Here is a 22,685-nt window from a genome sequence, read left to right on the forward strand (position 1 = left end):
CATAGTCTTTGATAATATAATCGATATTTGATATAATTTATTCCAAAGTTGATGCTGTATTGATAATAATTCACGATAAATTAACTCACTATATGTTATATTAGCGAGCCCATATACCTAAAGCCTTCCGAATAAACTTTGAAATAATATATCGAGTCAGTATCTTTTTGAATTTCCCGCGCATTTAAATGCTCTATTGCTTGAGCAATCTGTATCATTTAGTTAAAAGCTATCTTCACCGAATCATTCAAACTAAGAAAAGGCTTGATAAATACTATGTAGGCTCTTTACCACTAATTTCAATAATTAATTTTTTTTATTTTTTTTTATATATATATTTTAAAGTCTCTTTTTGCCAACTATTGGTTTATCTGGACTGGGTCTAAAGTTTAACGTGGGCTCCGAACCACGGTCCTCAGCATTAAGCCTACCGACTGGCGAGTGACCAACTTTAGAAATCATCCCAGAAGACAACCGGTCCACACAAACATAAATTTACGACAATGCCCCAGCAGGATTCGAACCAGCGGCTAACGCAATAGTAGGAGAACCGTCCTAACAAAACTTCTTATAACTATTTTTTATGTTCTATTTTGTTAAAAGGTACTTTCAGATGAAAATTATAGTTATTTATTACCAGAAAAAAGTGAAGAATCAATACATAGTATAAAACAAAGTCGCCTTTTCTGTCCCTATATCCCTATGTGCGCTTAAATCTTTAAAACTACGCAACGGATTTTGATGCGGTTTTTTTTCAATAGATAGAGTGATTCAAGAGGAAGGTTTATATGTATAATACATGCATAATTTTAGAGGTTTCTAACGTGATGTCGTAAATTAACCTATTTTTTTAGGCTTATTTAGCAATTAGCAAAAACGCTACCTAACCCTACGAGTTAGATCAAATTAATGTACTACAGTACTGTACACCATAAAAAGGTCTACAAAAAAGTCCTCGATGGTATATGTTTATCTTTTAGGGATAACCCACATTAACCATTTTTATTGTTTACTTTTTACGTGAAAAAATGGCTTATTTACGAAGCTATTTTAAGCAATACGGCATTAATCCTTATCGAATTAAGTACCTTAAATACAGTGTGCAATTAATATAGATCAATATGGTTCCTTACAGCATGTAAATTAAACAAATATTTTCGGAGATATTACAAATTTAAAATTTGCGTTTAAAAATGTGTAATGTAATAAAAATTGTATGAATTTAGATATTCCAAAGATAGCAGGAAATTTTCATAGTAAGTATAGGGGAAGAGGAATTGTTTTACTCCAAATTTAATGCGTGCAGGCCAAGGGCAGTAATGAATGAACCAAAAATACTGGATCGATTTTAATCATGTTTTCATTGAGTGACATAGGCATATATATTTTATGCCCGTGCAAAGTCGGAGCGGGCCGCTATGTTTTTATATACAACGTTCATATTTTTTCTGTAGTGTATTTAATTTAGTATCAGTATTGCACCCGTGCGAAGCCGGGGCGGGTCGCTAGTTAAGAATAAGACAGATAATTTTCAAAATTTCATAAAATAACGTTTACATTTTATAAAAAAATACAAAAATACTGTTTGACATTCGAATCACATCAGACCCCTGTGGCAATAAATCTATTAATGGCTGAATAATGCTGTTGAAAGGTGGACCACCTGTCAAAAAAGGTCGCATGCAAGGCCTATACGAGTAGATCTAGAAAAACCTAAAGGAGTAAAGATATTCTTTTGTCCGTTTTTCTTTTAGGGACCTTTCACACAGGGCATTAAGTAAGAGGGGACAAAAAGGCGAAATACCCTATTCGTATGGGAACGGATATTTTAGAAAAGTGTGTAGAAATACATTCATAACCATTAAAAATCAATTTTTTCTATTCATTTACGGAGATGATGCCCAGTTCTGCTAAAACTAATTAAATAGTTGGAACATTTGCCGTTTACAAAACCTGAATATATTCTGATTGTCGGTACGTCTTCAGCGCTACGCTTCGGTTTTATACAATGTTCAGTGACCTAAGCTGGATGTTTACGTAATACCTAGACATGTTTAATATTCAGAAGCCATTCCCTTTCCCAAGCAGAAAATAATGCCATTTATCAGGCATGGATGTAGAAGAAAACGTCTTATTTTGTACAGATACGTCAAAACATGATTTTCTTTTAGTTCCACGCGACATTATAAAACAAGCAATTTCGAATTTGCATATGTTTTCACCAGCTCATCAGAGACCTTGATATTTACAAAGAAATTGCTGTTAAATCGACGCCTAGCGAAAAATCCATTATTTATTTATATAGGACTTTGAACACAATGCGTGTAGTAATATAGATCAGGCTTGCGCGATTTATATATAGTATGACGACATGGTTTACACTACTCGGTTATTATCGAATTTATTTATCAAATCTTCAGGGTCTATCAAAAATTACCTAATAATTTTAAAATATTCTCGTTTCTATTAAATCAACTGTATGGAATATCAGTGAGGTTAAAATAAAAGTACAGATTAGATAAGCAGCAATTATTTCCGTTAAATTATAACCCTATATATGTTTACATATAGAGTTTAGACCTATAGAGTTTAAATTTCGGAAAATCGGAAGTCGTTCAGTGTAAAAACCATTCAGTCAGTTAAAACAATATTTTAAATAGATAAATAGATTTAGATAGGTATTAAGCTAATTTATATGTATATAGTAGAATATAAAATACGTATAGTAGATAGGTAAAATAAGATTTTTGTTTATTTTTATTTAGTTATTACAACGATAATTATCTACATATTTTATTTCAAAATGTTTTTTTTGTGTTAAAAATCTAATTTTGATTATTTTTTAATTTAGCCAATTGTTTGAAACATATTTAAGTGATCCCAAATAGGGTGCAGCTTTGTTATAAATCTTGTCTAGTCATAGCTTAAAATGGAACTGAATCTTTTTGTTTATGTGGATGGATACATTATCATATTGAAATATGACAATCTTTGGCAGCAATATGCTAGCTATATTAAGAAATTCACCATTGAGGATATCGATGTGTTAAATAGTGGAAATTCGGCCAGTGATGTGAATCAAATTACTAGTTCACTAGTACGATATTGATATCAAAATCGTAGTAGCTCAACTTGGCCCTTTGTGGAGTAGGATATGAACATTGATTCATTGAACAGGTTCGCATTTTTCAAATCATCAAATTTTCAGGTTTTAATATCGTTATACCACTTCTTTCGCAGTGTAGCGTTGGTTTCAGTTATAAAGGGTTTCAATATCGCAGCCCTTTCGTGAATGTTAGATTTGTGAAGTGTGTTTTTGTCGAAACAGTATGACTCAAGTGAGAGATGAGACTTTATAAATTGTTATAAATATATTTTTTAAATGTACCTGTTTTTTGGTTTTGTGTTAACATACCAATATAAACTAACGAAATAGAGCAGAAACTCTTCAGTCAGTGTTCTCTTTTCTCATATCCACTATATACGACTAAAAACTTCTGAGAATTTCTCTTTTTCAGTAACACAATCAGTTTCTACATTTGCTATGCACTGTATTTGACAATATTTCTAAAACTAAATTAATTTATCAAATATATTGAACCTATCAACACTTAGCAGTTCATAATGTTGCTACGTCTATATATATATATATATATATATATATATATATATATATATATATATATATATAAACCGTCAAATAGAAGACATAGGTACGATTCTCATTGTGATCTATTAGGTTTGGTAGTTACCTGAGATCCAACTACCTAAGTACCTAACAGCTGGTACAAAATATATAGTATCATTACCTGTGCTATCTTTCTTCAAAATGGCTAGGATAAGGATCAATTCTTTAGCGATGTCTTCATAAATAGGCAATAGCATATATCGATTTTCGAAGTATTTTCACTCAGATACAAAATATTAACTATAAACAATTACTTACGGTTAACTATAATATTGTTTTTGGCGTAATTATAAATCATGATTTAATTAGTTTTCGATATCTATGTTTTCGACAGGTTGGAGTCAAGAGCTTCTGAAGAGGATGGAGGCCGATTTTATTTAAAAACAATGAGGACAATGGAGGACGATATGAATAAAGAATATATTTTTTATAATATTATTACTTGTGATGGTGGTTAATAAACTAGTGAATAAATGTACTTTTTAATGATAAATATATTAATATGAGATTGTAAAGTAACTCATTGTATTGTAATTGTACTTATAAAATAATATAGACAAGAAGTATCTAGAACTTTATAATAAATGACAGCATTTTAAAAATTGGCTGTACAAGTGCATTTTACTTAAATTTTGTAATTAAAATAAATTTTTTCGCTTAATGGCTTAGCTTCAGGTCATCAAAAGCAATAAATAGTCCAAAAAATAATACGTTAAATTAACAATAACTATTATTAAGTAAAACCAATTTTGGACATATTTTGTTTATTTATTTTGTTATTTCGATAGGACAATCAGTGTATAGTTGAGAAACAAATTTAGAGATAGTGATTGCAATGGTTTAGACATGTCTGTCAAATGAGATATGAACGAATTCCTTAAGGACTTCTATGGCGAAATCGATCTTTTGAATCGAGAAGACATGGATCGAGACGATAGAAAACAATCTGAAAAATTGGACACTAATATTGTCCGAGGCCTAAACCTATATTGAAATAAGTCTTGTCATTGTTGAAAATCACTACCAATGAGATTGTTTAAGTTAATTGAAATTAACTTAATTAATTGTAAGCTGTTTAAAATTAGCGACAATATGTATACAATGTCTTAAGGTTTTAAAAAATAAAAACTATACATTGGATAGTTAAATGCACCACAAGACCAGTATTAAAAATGAAAAAAAAAATAGTTATACGGATGTTAACTGAAGAAAAGACTAATTAGTATTACCAATCTCTAATAAAATATTTATTATATAACATTTACTATTATAGTTGAAGATCCCGAGACCATGTCAGTAATAAATCAGAAATTGGACACAGTCAAACAAGCCACTAGCTACATTAGAAGACTCAAGAGGATAAAATCGTGTTTTGTACCGAGTTGTAATAAAAATTTTACCAAAATAAAGTAAGTGGTGAGTAAGTCGTCAGTACACTAACAGTACAGTACAATTATTCAAAGCCAATTAGTATTTAAATATGTGTAATTAGCATATTTTTTCATAATGCATATTTTTATTCGAATATTTACCACAATCTACAACGTTTGAGTTTGAATTAAGAATACTTTAAAAAAGTCTAGAGAAGATACAGTATTAGTCAAAAATGAATAATCTTTCAAATAATATAAATTTCAAATAAAAGTTTTGCATGGCTTCTCTTGCATATCAATACCTTTGTCGAATATGTATTACGTTCGAAACTGTATCATTGTATTAATTCATAGTAGGCTATTTAAAATGATGAAAATTTGAACTTGTTGCTAATTTGAGGGCAGACCAATCTGCTAGGGGCCATTGGTTGTTTTAAGTCCTCAAAAGAATGCTCTAGGTAAAGAGTTTTGACACAATGTATACATAATATGTACTGAATGTATCATTCTTGATGAATTATGCTCTTTAATATTTTGCCTTAACGTTTTTCTGCTGTATCGTGAATATATAGTTGTTTTCCAAATATTCCACATTCAGATACACCAACTAATTGTATGCAATCTATTTAAGAAAAACAATAAACAATAATAATAACACCCTTTTTGGTAAAAATACGTTGATTTCTTTACTAAACAGTTTTAGAGGTTTCACTATCCCATTGTATATTATTCTTATACATAGAGAGAACATATAAAAGAAGAAATATTAATAAACTGTCTAGATTTAATTATAACATTGTGCATTAATATTAAAACTTTTCTTATATATGGTTGGTGCTGCATATCCACAGCCAAAAAAACTAATAAATTGCGAAGAATACTTAGAACTAGTATTGTATCAATTTAATTAATTTAAAGTTAATTTTTAATTAGATATGTAACTAAACCATTTTTAACTGTACGTAATATATAATTAATAATATTATTATGATATTGTTCATTCTGATGTAACATTCTATTTTGATTAACTACATCAAGTAATTAACATATTTTTCATATTAAGTTTCTTAATTTAAATAATAATACAAAAACCATAGAGCGTTAATAAAAAAATGTATTTAATAAAGCACAGAATAATTCATATCAAATAATATCAGCCAAAAGAAACGAAACAGAATCAAGCGGGAAACAAAAACAAAAGATTATCAAAGTTGGCGGTGAATAGAAAACCAGTTTTCATTTCAGAAGACGCTATGTTATGTGTAGTTTGGTAGCAAAAATGAACATATTATTTGGACATTAAAAACTATGGGAAATTAAGAATGTAACAATATTATACAATGAAATAATCTTAAAAGTGAATATTAAAAAAATTAAAACTTACCTTTTTTGCTTAATTTTTCGCGCAGAGATGGGGCACAATATTAAAATATCTTGTAGATGAAAACAAATAAAAGTTTCTGTACAGTGTTCGTTTTTTTCTTGGGTTTATACGAAAACACAGCCAACTTTAACAATACGTATTCGACATAACCGATATAGTGTAGATCCGGTCGTCGTCCTTTGCCAGTCGGCTGGCTTAACGCGAATGTGCTTGGCACGCGATAGTCAGCTGTTTTACCATCGAGCTTGGCACTCTCGCTTGTAGGCATAGCGAAATCAATGGCGGCGGAGCCATCCTTACGAAGGGAGTAGTTCGCGGTGTGATTCTTGGAGTTTCTGTTAGGCCCGTGAAAAAATAATCCACGTTCTTTTTAGAAATATTATTATATCTGATGATAGAAATGATTCAAATAAGACTTTATTTTCGCTAATTTTTTTTTCACTTTCGTTTTCCTTTGCATCTCATTTTATTTAACGTTTTATTTTATTTCAAGTAGAGCAAACATTGCGTTAATGTAAACACGACATTCGTATATCCGTCAATTAAGGCACACTAAAATAGTGCAGAGTCTCGTTAATGTAAACCAGTTCAAATCAAGTACAGTTCACATTATCGAAAAGTTTACATAAAAGAAATTCACATTAATGTAATGTTTCCATGACTGAGTGTTTATGTTATCGAGCGTTTGCTTTATTTAAACCTAAAATGACGTTACCTATTGTGAACATTTCGATATATGATTGGAATTAGTTCACAATAACAAGCATCTGGCGTATTTATACAATATATGTCGGTACTTTCTTTTATCACTTTAATGACATTTATTTATCAGTGTTCAGGAGTAGCCGATCTTTTTCGCTCCAAATAATGTTTGTTTTCTGATGGTATGTTGGTTTCTCTGTCATTATTATGAAAACAAAGTTATACAATAAGAATTAGTTTAAATAAGGAAGACACAGATAAAATAAATTGTAGTAAATTGTACTGTAAGTCTTCTTCTAGTTGGATTTATGTTTATCACTCTTTATTGTAAACAAGCATATAATCTTTTATTCACCATTTGACGCAATTTGATGTCAATTGAATGTAATTATATTTATGATATGATGATAAGCCAAAATAAGGCAAGAATGCAAGTAAGTAAGCTAAGGTAAGATAATATCATCAAATTGTGTTCACAAAGTGATCGAATTTGTATATACTATGGAAAGACTGATAACTATAGAAGATAATGAACAAGGAATGACCAGTTTGCCAGAACAACCTCTGCAAAGATATTCTATTAAGATAAAAAGACCCAAAAAAAAAAGATTTATATGTATATATATATATATATATATATACATATATATATATATATATATATATATATAAATACAGTTCTCGAAATATAATTATTTGCAAATATATTCTTGACTATCAATACATATACCCAAAATACGATTAAATAAAGAATCCTTCTGGTATCTTAAACGCTTAAATGTGTACTGATTATTTAGGTTTGATATTGTTTGTTTTCCACTGTCACCGCAAGATGGATGCTTATCATAAGGAAATGGATCCATAAAGCTGAGAAATACTGCAAGAAGGATATTCTAGCAAACACATTTTTTGCAATAATTCTGTATAAAGGAACCTTCACCAAAAACATATAGAAATCCTATTATGTGTTTATTCAATCAATAAAATTTTATTATTGTTTTTTGCCGCTAGATGGAGAGTTATATATGTTCGTATTGTATGTATGTAAGTATGTAAGTTTGAATATATTTTAATTTATATAACTGGCACTAATTATATTAATATTCTAAGAATTAAAAAAGGAAGTTATATGTTAAATTTTTTCGATAATACACATCTAAACATTGAAGATTACATTTGAAGATTACTGTCGAGATATTTTCACAAAAATAATTCGAGAGAGTTATATTCATTGAGCTTCCGGAACTTAGAACTTCGTTAAAACACTTTGTAAATATTCTAATAAACAAATACAAAATAACATAAATAATATATATATCTTAAAATCACAATTGAGTTTAAAATAGTTTTATTAGAATTGCTGAAGATGTTTGAAAAATTACAACATATTAATTTTGAGGGTATGAATATCCAACCTATATTTCTCTCAAAGACCTCATTGAAAGCACAAGACATGATGCCACAGGTCACTGTTGGAGATTTCAGACTGTAATAGTTTTTGAGTTTTAATTATTTGCCAGTAGTACAACTATTGTGTGCTATCGCAATACGATTTTATGGCTGTTGAGCCTATTGGCTCATTATTCAATTTGTACATATACTTTTTATTGGTTACATGTAACATAGATCAAAATCATTATACTATATACAAAATATATATACTAAAAATTGTTATTACAAACCAAAAATTAAAAAGTCCATCATTTATTAAATATATCTCATTATCATAGTGGTAAACAGATCATTTGTATGATGAAATGATGCCCATCATTCATAGTAATATGTGAATAAAGCTCGTAGGATTCTTATTAAGATTTACAGCCACCAAAAAATGTTGATAATACATTTCTGTTCTGCAAAAATAATGATTTTTTTGTTGAGTTTTATGGAATTGGAAGCCAAATTCCAGCCAAATGCTGGAATGCCAAAGCCAATGTTTATATATTAATAAGGCGTTGAGCCGCCATTTTATATAATAATATCATACAATGTTGCCTCATTATTGTACCAAAATATCCGCCATTTGCTTCAATGATGCTTGAGATGCAAATGTACTCCTACTCACTGCTCTAAAACTCCTCATAATGCTGTAATTATGTTGAGATTTGAGGATTGTGTTGGTGAGAGAAGACGTTTGATGATATTCTGATGCTATGCTGAAGTCAGTACTGAACTTTTTTGGCTATATGTATTGCTGCATTATCATATTAGAATATATCAGTGCTGGCAGTGATAATAATAGCAAAAACTTCATTATTGAGATATTCATTCGCAGGAATCCGGTCAGTGATGGACATATTGCATGGTGTGCATATTATTTCATCTCTATCCCTTATATAATTAACAAAAAGGCTTCGATTACTGCAGATTATGATTGTGATTGCGATTGTATATTACATTGTACGTAAACGATGTAACATATGTCAGAAATAGGTTCTTAATGTATATACAATTAAAAACTAACACAGAGGGCTACAAATACAACTATAACGAAGTAGAAGTTCTCATACCGAACTGGTAATGGTTATCTGGTCAGTAACACTTAACTTAGCATGGGCTAGATTCTATGGAGAAAATCGATTTCTCATAAAAATACGAGGAGCGTCAGTATTTTCTCTTGTTAAGACATTTCTAAAATTTGCAGTCCATACTTTGTTCCAATCTGGGAGAGCCGTGGACAGTCGTTCAGTATATAATAGATTGAAATAGGGACAGGGTGACAAAATTCAGTAGTGAGCATGAGCATGGCTCTAAATCATCAAGTGACTGTCCGAAAAACGACGGTGGCCCAATCTCAGTCGATTCAAATCTACGGCATGGCGACGAAGGGAAGGAACGCAAAGAGGGGAAAAATTAGCTTTAATCTCAAAGAGCCTGTTGTGGTTCACCTCCTGAGCCCAAAGACGTTGTATTAGTTCCTTGTGAAATAAGAAAAGAATGGGATAATGTCAGTATGGACAAAAACATCTGTGATACGGAGGGAGAGGTGGCTGCCAATATAGCTGCTCTATCCGCACGCTCATTTCACAATAACCTGAGAAGGGATCCACAGTAAACTTGTCCTGATCCCATTCAGATAGAGGGCACGGATGATTGACAGTGTTTTTTAATTATCTACAGTAAGTTCAAAGGTTGTCAACGCCGGTGAATTGGTACCATGCGGTTCCCGACTATAAAAGGCCACAACAACGACGTCTCGCGCTCTTTTCTTTTCTCTATCTCCTTGTAACAGTACCTTTTCGACAGCGCTAACGTACTTCCTTTACATTAACCTAATATCCTGTCTATTCCCCCGTCGACCATACGTATCAATTTAAATCGAAATAAACAAGTATTTCTTTAACCCGTGATTTTAGTTCTCGTGAAAATTCATTCCAAAAAATAGTAGTTAGTGTTCGGACAAACAATCGCATCGGCAGCCACACATTCCGACCGACCGACCAACCAGACGAACATTCTTACAAATTATTATGTTGTGATGTAGGATAACGTTATAAATATTCACTACATAGTATAAAACAAAGTCGCCTTTTCTGTCCCTATATCCCTATGTGCGCTTAAATCTTTAAAACTACACAACGGATTTTGATGCGGTTTTTTTCAATAGATAGAGTGATTCAAGAGGAAGGTTTATATATAGAATAAATGCATAATATACTAAGGCAACATTGCTAATTTTAGAGGTTTCTAACGTGATGTCGTAAATTAACCTATTTTTTTAGGCTTATTTAGCAATTAGCAAAAACGCTGCCTAACTCTACGAGTTAGATCAAATTAATGTACTACAGTATTGTACACCATAAAAAGGTCTACAAAAAAGTCCGCGATGGTATATGTTTATCTTTTAGGGATAACCCACATTAACCATTTTTATTGTTTACTTTTTACGTGAGAAAATGGCTTATTTACGAAGCTATTTTAAGCAATACGGCATTAATCCTTATCGAATTAAGTACCTTAAATACAGTGTGCAATTAATATAGATCAATATGGTTCCTTACAGCATGTAAATTAAACAAATATTTTCGAAGATATTACAAATTTAAAATTTGCGTTTAAAAATGTGTAATGTAATAAAAATTGTATGAATTTAGATATTCCAAGGATAGCAGGAAAACTTCATAGTAAGTATAGGGGAAGAGGAATTGTCTTACTCCAAATTTAATGCGTGTAGGCCAAGGGCAGTAATGAATGAACCAAAAATACTGGATCGATAAAAATACCGCTAGTAAAGTAATAAATACATCTTAAAGATCCTGCAGCAGTATCAATAAATACATCCAAAAATAAAATATATCAAAAATTTTCTCTGCTTTATATTTCATCCATCAACCTCTTCGCATTTTTTCCAATCTCTATAAACCGATATCCCTTAAATTGAGAAAAGCAATCACTCGAAATAATCTGCAGCTTAAATTGACACATAAACGACGGTATCACGTTTCATTTAATATTCAACTGACCTATTAAAATCAATAAATTCGGATCGATCAGTCGTAGTTAATTAATATCAATTTGTACGATTGCCATCGAGCAACTTCTTTATGTACTCTATAAAAATATGTCTAGTCATTCGTATGCATGCAATTCATTAAAACCATTCGATTGTATGCAATTTTAAACAATGAGTGTTACAGACGTCGGTGATGACAGACAAAGGATAAATTAACTGAAAAATTGTTGATGCGGAAAGACATTGTATTGTTTTGTTACTATTTTTAGTAAATCCGATATGTCACTTTTAGTAGTTATGATGCTAAAAATAGCCCATAGAAAACGCCGCTATGAGAATCATACTGGGAGCATTCCGCACTAGTCCAGTTGAAAGTTTACAGTGCGAAGCAGAGATTTCATCACTCGAGTAACGGCGAGAGCTCCCTCAAATCCCGTCCAGAGTTGGACCAGTTCAATACATTTTTCCTACCTAAGACAAACTGGACCAATATAAGGAAGAGACACTTAAGCCCCTCATTAATCTTCCACAGGATATGTAAACGATTAATGATTGTGATCCCAGATGCAAAATGTAGAATCACTAATATAAGGCTCTGAATAACGGAATAAATAGTCCTTCTACAATAAAAAGCTTCTTTAGACAGATAATCGAAGAGAACTACACGGATGGTTCAAAACGTGAGAACTTTGTGGGTGCTCCTTATACGTCTAGTCTACTTGAGAGACACTTTTGGCTTCCATCATTGACTAGCATTTTCATCGCGGTGCTACTGGCTATACATATGGCCCGATCTGCGTTGGAAGAATCACGGATTAGAAGTAGTAGTATCGGATCGTCCATACTAGTAGTATCGGATTCTATGAGTTCCCTAGAGAGTTTAAGATCGGCAAAGACAGTCCAACTCTGGTCACATACATCAGAGAGACACAGACAAAGTTACAATTTAGGGGTGTAAGAATAATATACCTCTGGGTCCCCTCTCATAAAAGAATATCTGGAAATGAAAGAGACAACCATCTGGCAAGTAGGGAAGAGAAGTCGATCAAGTTAAACGAACTGTTCAGCAAAAAAGATGCCAAAGTCTATATGAAGGGTCTAAATATTCAATCGACCCAATTAGAATGGGACCTCCTCATAAAAAACAATAAATTATGGGATGTCAAAAGGATCTTTTACCAATCCATAGACCATTATAACATCAATAGACACAAGTCAAGGGTCCTTGCACGACTGACACATGAATATTTGTTGAAGGGACAGAGCCCGCCCTTATGTGATTTGTGCCAGATTCAACTTAGCGTCAGACACATCCTACTGGACTGCCAAAAATACGATGATTTGAGGAGACAACTTCAGACAACATTGGAACAATTGGTCCAACCCGAGCAACTGAATCTGCTGATTAACTATCTAAAGGCCATAGACCTACTTGAACACTTGTAACATACATTTATTATTATGTAATAGAAAAATTTGATTGTATATATTCTACTGTTTATAATCTACTGTGTAATATTGTAAGCTGTTAATGTTCATATAATGTACTGTAATTCACCCTAAATAGATCAAGAGACTGACGGGTATAAATCAATAAATAAATAAATAAATAAATAATTATTTGATTTAGATTAGAACTTTGTTGCATGCCAGGGCCAAAATTAAATGAAACTCAGAGTTAATGCGGCAGCATTGTGACGTTTCGACATCATAAATTTAGATGACGCGCGTTTACTGTTTTATTGAACGGGCTATACAAACGTTTTATCAAAATAACGAGTTTAAATATCATTGAATTTCATATCATTGGACGGTCATAATATCATCGTCAATCCTCAGAAAACACCTGCCGATGACCAAACTAGGAGGTTTAATTCACTGACAGTCCATGAATGATGATAGTTGATATAGGTCGTGTACTATTTAATAACAAAATCAATTTTTCATTATGGCATACTGATTTCTTGTTTAGAATTATAGCTGCTTAAAATCCTTAAACCGAAACTGAAAATAATACGATAAATAAATGTTAGTCTCGTTAATTCGAAAAGTGCTGAAATAACTCCCATCCCTCCAAATTGATGGTTTTACGATACGAAACGCATACTACTCGCATAAACTCGAGTCGGTTGCATTTTCTTTTATTCCGTTTTGTTTTATTAAAGGCCACATCCACTGTCCTCGTCTCGTATAAGCCGACAAACAGTCTTGCATCACGCATATACTGGCTGCATCTATCGAGTTCCCGTCCCTTACGCCCTTCCGGTTACCATAAAAGTCGTTCCCCTTTCCCCGACCCTCCGTTATGGTTACCCCCCTTTCCCTGTTGTAAAAATTCCAACATTACCATTATTGCTGACTAATAAATGCTGTAAGGAGGATGTTATTTGGCAGATTATAGAAGTTCTAGTATTTTTATTAGTTTTAAATAATATATCAGCCAAATTATAATCTGGATAGTAATTTTTTAAAGAGTTAATATTGATTACACTAATAAAAAGAGATTTTCATGTTAAAATATATTAAGTTCCATCAATTTATTTGCATTATTATTAACGTAGTTATATATTGCTTTGCACCAACATCATAGTACGCCTACTCAAAAGGCTTAGTCCTTTTCAGTCGTCTTGTCTGATTCACTTCACTCAAATTTCAAGATTTTCATGACAGACAGAAACAGATCTTTGTTCATGACCATGGACAAGTTTTTAAGTGATTTTAAATGGTCTGTTATCCATTTCTAACACTGTATAGAGATAACTATTGCTAAAATAGCGAAGAACAGTACCCCCGACGCTTTGTTTACATTCACATATTATTACATTGCCTTTTACTCAACTCAATAGGTACAAAACTGAACACATCCACTGTCCTCGTCTCGTATAAGCCGACAAACAGTCTTGCATCACGCATATACTGGCTGCATCTATCGAGTCCCCGTCCCTTACGCCCTTCCGGTTACCATAAAAGTCGTTCCCCTTTCCCCGACCCTCCGTTATGATTACCCCCTTTCGCTGCTGTAAAAATTCCAACATTACCATTATTGCTGACTAATAAATGCTGTAAGGAGGATGTTATTTGGCAGATTATAGAAGTTCTAGTATTTTTATTAGTTTTAAATAATATATCAGCCAAATTATAATCTGGATAGTAATTTTTTAAAGAGTTAATATTGATTACACTAATAAAAAGAGATTTTCATGTTAAAATATATTTAGTTCCATCAATTTATTTGCATTATTATTAACGTAGTTATGTATTGCTTTGCACCAACATCATAGTACGCCTACTCAAAAGGCTTAGTCCTTTTCAGTCGTCTTGTCTGATTCACTTCACTCAAATTTCAAGATTTTCATGGCAGGCAGAATCAGATCTTTGCTCATGACCATGGACAGGTTTTTAAGTGATTTTAAATGGTCTGTTATCCATTTCTAACACTGTATAGAGATAACTATTGTTAAAATAGCGAAGTACAGTACCCCCGACGCTTTGTTTACATTCACATATTATTGCATTGCCTTTTACTCAACACAATAGGTACAAAACTGAACACATCCACTGTCCTCGTCTCGTATAAGCCGACAAACAGTCTTGCATCACGCATATACTGGCTGCATCTATCGAGTCCCCGTCCCTTACGTCCTTCCAGTTACCATAAAAGTCGTTCCCCTTTCCCTGACCCTCCGTTATGGTTACCCCCTTTCGCTGTTATAAAAATTCCAACATTACCATTATTGCTGACTAATAAATGCTGTAACGAGGATGTTATTTGGCAGATTATAGAAATTCTCATATTTTTATTAGTTTTAAATAATATATCGGTCAAATTATAATCTGGATAGTAATTTTTTAAAGAGTAATATTGATTAAACTAATAAAAAGAGATTTTCATGTTAAAATATATTAAGTTCCATCAATTTATTTGCATTATTATTAACGTAGTTATGTATTGCTTTGCACCAACATCATAGTAGGCCTACTCAAAAGGCTTAGTCCTTTTCAGTCGTCTTGTCTGATTCACTTCACTCAAATTTCAAGATTTTCATGGCAGACAGAAACAGATCTTTGCTCATGACCATGGACAGGTTTTTAAGTGATTTTAAATGGTCTGTTATCTATTTCTAACACTGTATAGAGATAACTATTGTTAAAATAGCGAAGTACAGTACCCCCGACGCTTTGTTTACATTCACATATTATTACATTGCCTTTTACTCAACACAATAGGTACAAAACTGAACACATCCACTGTCCTCGTCTCGTATAAGCCGACAAACAGTCTTGCATCACGCATATACTGGCTGCATCTATCGAGTCCCTGCCCCTTACGCCCTTCCGGTTACCATAAAAGTCGTTCCCCTTTCCCCGACCCTCCGTTATGGTTACCCCCTTTCGCTGTTGTAAAAATTCCAACATTACCATTATTGCTGACTAATAAATGCTGTAAGGAGGATGTTATTTGGCAGATTATAGAAGTTCTAGTATTTTTATTAGTTTTAAATAATATATCAGCCAAATTATAATCTGGATAGTAATTTTTTAAAGAGTTAATATTGATTACACTAATAAAAAGAGATTTTCATGTTAAAATATATTTAGTTCCATCAATTTATTTGCATTATTATTAACGTAGTTATGTATTGCTTTGCACCAACATCATAGTGCGCCTACTCAAAAGGCTTAGTCCTTTTCAGTCGTCTTGTCTGATTCACTTCACTCAAATTTCAAGATTTTCATGGCAGACAGAATCAGATCTTTGCTCATGACCATGGACAGGTTTTTAAGTGATTTTAAATGGTCTGTTATCCATTTCTAACACTGTATAGAGATAACTATTGTTAAAATAGCGAAGTACAGTACCCCCGACGCTTTGTTTACATTCACATATTATTACATTGCCTTTTACTCAACACAATAGGTACAAAACTGAACACATCCACTGTCCTCGTCTCGTATAAGCCGACAAACAGTCTTGCATCACGCATATACTGGCTGCATCTATCGAGTCCCCGTCCCTTACGTCCTTCCAGTTACCATAAAAGTCGTTCCCCTTTCCCTGACCCTCCGTTATGGTTACCCCCTTTCGCTGTTATAAAAATTCCAACATTACCATTATTGCTGACTAATAAATGCTGTAACGAGGATGTTATTTGGCAGATTATAGAAATTCTCATATTTTTATTAGTTTTAAATAATATATCGGTCAAATTATAATCTGGATAGTAATTTTTTAAAGAGTAATATTGATTAAACTAATAAAAAGAGATTTTCATGTTAAAATATATTAAGTTCCATCAATTTATTTGCATTATTATTAGCGTAGTTATGTATTGCTTTGCACCAACATCATAGTACGCCTACTCAAAAGGCTTAGTCCTTTTCAGTCGTCTTGTCTGATTCACTTCACTCAAATTTCAAGATTTTCATGGCAGACAGAAACAGATCTTTGCTCATGACCATGGACAGGTTTTTAAGTGATTTTAAATGGTCTGTTATCTATTTCTAACACTGTATAGAGATAACTATTGTTAAAATAGCGAAGTACAGTACCCCCGACGCTTTGTTTACATTCACATATTATTACATTGCCTTTTACTCAACACAATAGGTACAAAACTGAACACATCCACTGTCCTCGTCTCGTGTAAGCCGACAAACAGTCTTGCATCACGCATATACTGGCTGCATCTATCGAGTCCCTGCCCCTTACGCCCTTCCGGTTACCATAAAAGTCGTTCCCCTTTCCCCGACCCTCCGTTATGGTTACCCCCTTTCGCTGTTGTAAAAATTCCAACATTACCATTATTGCTGACTAATAAATGCTGTAAGGAGGATGTTATTTGGCAGATTATAGAAATTCTAGTATTTTTATTAGTTTTAAATAATATATCAGCCAAATTATAATCTGGATAGTAATTTTTTAAAGAGTAATATTGATTAAACTAATAAAAAGAGATTTTCATGTTAAAATATATTAAGTTCCATCAATTTATTTGCATTATTATTAACGTAGTTATGTATTGCTTTGCACCAACATCATAGTACGCCTACTCAAAAGGCTCAGTCCTTTTCAGTCGTCTTGTCTGATTCACTTCACTCAAATTTCAAGATTTTCATGACAGACAGAAACAGATCTTTGTTCATGACCATGGACAAGTTTTTAAGTGATTTTAAATGGTCTGTTATCCATTTCCAACACTGTATAGAGATAACTATTGCTAAAATAGCGAAGAACAGTACCCCCGACGCTTTGTTTACATTTACATATTATTACATTGCCTCTTACTAAACCCAATAGGTACAAAATTGAACACATCCACTGTCCTCGTCTCGTATAAGCCGACAAACAGTCTTGCATCACGCGTATACTGGCTGCATCTATCGAGTCCCTGCCCCTTACGCCCTTCCGGTTACCATAAAAGTCGTTCCCCTTTCCCCGACCCTCCGTTATGGTTATCCCCCCTTTCGCTGTTGTAAAAATTCCAACATTACCATTATTGCTGACTAATAAATGCTGTAACGAGGATGTTATTTGGCAGATTATAGAAATTCTAGTATTTTTATTAGTTTTAAATAATATATCAGCCAAATTATAATCTGGATAGTAATTTTTTAAAGAGTTAATATTGATTAAACTAATAAAAAGGGATTTTCATGTTAAAATATATTAAGTTCCATCAATTTATTTGTATTATTATTAACGTAGTTATGTATTGCTTTGCACCAACATCATAGTACGCCTACTCAAAAGGCTTAGTCCTTTTCAGTCGTCTTGTCTGATTCACTTCACTCAAATTTCAAGATTTTCATGACAGACAGAAACAGATCTTTGTTCATGACCATGGACAAGTTTTTAAGTGATTTTAAATGGTCTGTTATTCATTTCTAACACTGTATAGAGATAACTATTGCTAAAATAGCGAAGAACAGTACCCCCGACGCTTTGTTTACATTCACATATTATTACATTGCCTTTACTCAACCCAATAGGTACAAAACTGAACACATCCACTGTCCTCGTCTCGTATAAGCCGACAAACAGTCTTGCATCACGCATATACTGGCTGCATCTATCGAGTCCCCGTCCCTTACGCCCTTCCGGTTACCATAAAAGTCGTTCCCCTTTCCCCGATCCTCCGTTATGGTTACCCCCCTTTCGCTGTTGTAAAAATTCCAACATTACCATTATTGCTGACTAATAAATGATGTAATGAGGATGTTATTTGGCAGATTATAGAAATTCTAGTATTTTTATTAGTTTTAAATAATATATCGGTCAAATTATAATCTGGATAGTAATTTTTTAAAGAGTAATATTGATTAAACTAATAAAAAGAGATTTTCATGTTAAAATATGTTAAGTTCCATCAATTTATTTGCATTATTATTAACGTAGTTATGTATTGCTTTGCACCAACATCATAGTACGCCTACTCAAAAGGCTTAGTCCTTTTCAGTCGTCTTGTCTGATTCACTTCACTCAAATTTCAAGATTTTCATGGCAGACAGAAACAGATCTTTGCTTATGACTATGGACAAGTTTTTAAGTGATTTTAAATGATCTGTTATCCATTTCTAACACTGTATAGAGATAACTATTGCTAAAACAGCGAAGAACAGTTCCCCCCAACGTTTTGTTTACCTTTACATATTATTATATTGCTTTTTACTCAACCCAATAGGTACAAAACTGAACCAATTTGATTGGCATTTTCAGGTTGGCGCAATATACGAAATTGTATTTATTTTAACTGAAGTTTCCGAAAGCACTACTAAAAGCGCGTGACTATCGATTAACCAAGACATTAGCATTATAATGTTTGCCGAATATAAGTAGCAAATGACTCATTTGGAAGTTGCGAGTTCGACGATCTCCGACAATCCTCCTTAAGATGGTCTAAAGAATTTTAAAAAGATATACTTGGCAGAACTAGCGCGAAATACCGCCCCCATGATATGGCAATCAGTGACGTTCGTCTTCAATTTGATTTTATATTTCTTACAGTTTGCAGTAAAATAAATTTTTGCTTATTAACTTTGTTTTGCTGATAATTTGAAGTGTTATTCTCCATTTCAATTCTAGAGTATTGTCTATACAATTGTTTTAAAAGATGCTTTTAATTAAAAGTTTTATTGTGAAAAATCGGTACAATGTATTTTATCGTCGATAGTCGCAATACTTCCCATCTTTTAGACAATTTACTGATTCCATCTGGAAAGAGTTACGTATCTTTTGTGGTTATATATTAATCGACCTGATTAGAAGGAACCAGATATGCAGTATAAACCACGTGGGGTAGCATTTCCCATTTTAATGTTTCCAGGTAAGTTTTAACCGTTTTCGCAATATTCGTTCGAGCGTTGCCAAGCAGAAGAAATTTAGTGTTGAATATTTTGCGTATTTCTGATTTGATTTGATGCCATGAATATTTGGCTTTGCCTATAACGTTGAGGAATAACTAGCTGGCCCCCATGGTTTTTTTCGCTTTATAGTATAGTGGAGTATAATGGATCCACTTTTCATTACTAGTAACAATACGATGCAAGAAATTTCCTGATTTTGATCCATTGAAGTAGCATTTGACACAACGCTTTTTTATATCTCTTGGCTTCAATTTAGATGGCAGTAATTATACAAACATCTGGATCATTCCGAGGTTCTTCAAGAGATTGAAAATCGTTTCTTGTGTTTACTTCTGTATTAATGCTGTATTAATACTTCTGTATATAAAAATATTACATTAGATCCAACGTTAATATTTTATTTGATATTTTTACATATTTTTTGCAGAAATAAATGTTATTCCAGGTAAAGTAAATATGTAGAATTGTGATAAAGTAGTTTTTTAAAAATAGTAATATAATCTATTTTTATCACATGATCATGTCATAACATAACATCATATCTTAACGATACATTTGTAATTAAAAGGTTTAACAGTACCCTAAAATTTAGTTATAACTTCTTTAAATGATATCCATCTTTCACCTTAGTAGAATCAAAGCTATGATGGGAGTAGAACCAATAAAAACGAAAATCCTATCATAGAGTTCAGCGTTTGATGAGTAACGTAATTTTCTACAAAATATTTATAATAATCACAATCTTTACAGGCACAGCTTTTGCAAGTTGGTTTTTAATTAAAAATTTTATATACAATGGTAGTAGAAGAATTTATCAGTGATCTACTAGGGGCCACTGTTTTTTGGTATAGTATATTAATGTCTTGCCCTGCTAATCTCACATATAATAAATGAGAACTCTGTAATATCCTTTATCGATCAAATATTAAGGAGATAACATTTAATTCGCCCCACGTCATCGAGTTATGGACTGCTTAGTTTACTTTTATGTAAAATTATAACAATAATTCCGTAAATTTACTTCATATCAAAGGAACATATGATAACAGACAATGAAGCACAAGTATAATGCGACAAAACTTTAACACACCAGACATTTTTCATTCCTGAACTCCTGATATAAATAAATTTGTAGCTTTTGTATTGTCAAATGAAGGTATTCGTGTAACCATTACAAAGAGATCGCCATTGTTTACTTAAAAATGTAGCGTAAGACCGTGCCAATTGAACAACACGACGAAACTATAGCGCATTACATGCCATACGTATATCCAGATATTACGTATTTAAAATATCATTTTACATTTTCAGCATACGTCGTAAAAATACAGGTAAAATTAACATTATCAACTATCAATTATATAAAAAATAAAAAAAGTTATGTGCCACAAATATATACACAATTATAATAGAAAGATCTAGAAAGGACAGAATGGATGATTATGGGTATTTAAGAAGAACACAATTTTTATAGGAACTACGTTTAAGTGAAAAACATACGAATACATGTTTACAATTTTGCTAAGAACATATCTCATGGAAAAAAAGTAGCGTCATGTAGTAGTTTCGAATAAAAATAAACTGAATTTGTATGGACCTGATGAATATAAGTATTACCATCACGATTTGAGAGAAAATTAGATGATTTTTAAGTCTCAAGACAGTTGGCCGTGTTATGTTATGTGTTGAGCTTCTATATGTTATGTCAAAAATACAATCCATATCTGGGAAAATGTATAGTCCTCCTAGATATATATAGTTATCATAAAGACAAATTGTAGGTTAGACGGAAAGGACTAGTAACAATATAATAATTAAATAAAAGAAAACGTTGTATAATTTGATTGAATTTTTTTTCTCGTTAGTCTCTGTCATTACTATTTGTTTAATCTTAAATAACTAATCATATTTCACCAAAAGTAGTACAAAATAAGTTCGTTAAACTTCGTAAAGTTTCAAGAAAAATTTTATGTGATGACTACACGAATTATCGAAAGGTCGCGTTACGTAACGTCTGGACTATTTCCGAAGCAAAACAATAAAACGGATGAATTAAAAATATTTTTGAAGGTCCTTTTCGAATTCTAAGGAAGTTTTCTAGGAACGAGACATTATGTCGAATTCTTGATAAAATGGTGAATGACAATGTGAAGGTCACCATTCGGGAGACCCATTTAATTCGTCTCGGCCGTACGAATCTATGTCATAAACGTTTTCTATCATATCCTTAATTGTTCCGTGTAGGACAAAAACATCATTTTCCGCGAACTTTCCCCCATAAAGGAAGCTTTTTTCTGGCTGTTATTGCCTTTCATATATCGCGCCATTTGTATGAGGATAGGGTAAAACGTTCCATGAATATTACGATGTAATCGTCCAAAAAAATAATAAATATCATTTATATATTTGTTCGTGTAAAATTGTAGGTTTTCTTACTTTATAGGGCGATTTTTTTACAACTTGTTTGGTATTAAGATCTATTCTTTAATTTGTGTAAATGTGATCAAATATTATCATGTTGCATAGTCGCTTGATCACAAGTGTATTGTATTGTATGTATTAAAATGAATACACGTCTCTTAATTTGCACACTGACTAAGTAAATGTTGAAATATTTTGTTATATTTGAGTGTGAATTGTTTTAAAGGATTAAGTGTAGGAATAACAAATGAAGACAAAGATTAAAAGAGCTATTACAATGTCTAATAGCTATATCTGCAA

At 32.1% G+C, this 22,685-nt stretch overlaps 1 protein-coding gene across 4 annotated transcripts in view; it reads right to left on the reverse strand.

The window, feature by feature from the left end:
- The window catches only part of LOC143193740 (facilitated trehalose transporter Tret1-2 homolog), a 67,827-nt gene extending 61,175 nt beyond the window's left edge, over nucleotides 1-6,652 (reverse strand). For 2 of the 4 annotated variants that reach the window (XM_076400087.1, XM_076400083.1), the window contains exon 1: nucleotides 6,446-6,652. The gene's annotated coding sequence lies outside the window, so the exon portion shown is untranslated. The remainder of the gene's footprint in view (nucleotides 1-6,445) is intronic. The other 2 variants (XM_076400084.1, XM_076400088.1) reach the window with 2 other exon arrangements.
- Nucleotides 6,653-22,685: the final 16,033 nt, after the last annotated feature.

This window comes from Rhynchophorus ferrugineus, unplaced genomic scaffold (assembly GCF_030347505.1).
Source record: "Rhynchophorus ferrugineus isolate W39M unplaced genomic scaffold, kcgeb_rfMv2 rfM3, whole genome shotgun sequence".
NCBI lineage: Eukaryota > Metazoa > Arthropoda > Insecta > Coleoptera > Curculionidae > Rhynchophorus > Rhynchophorus ferrugineus.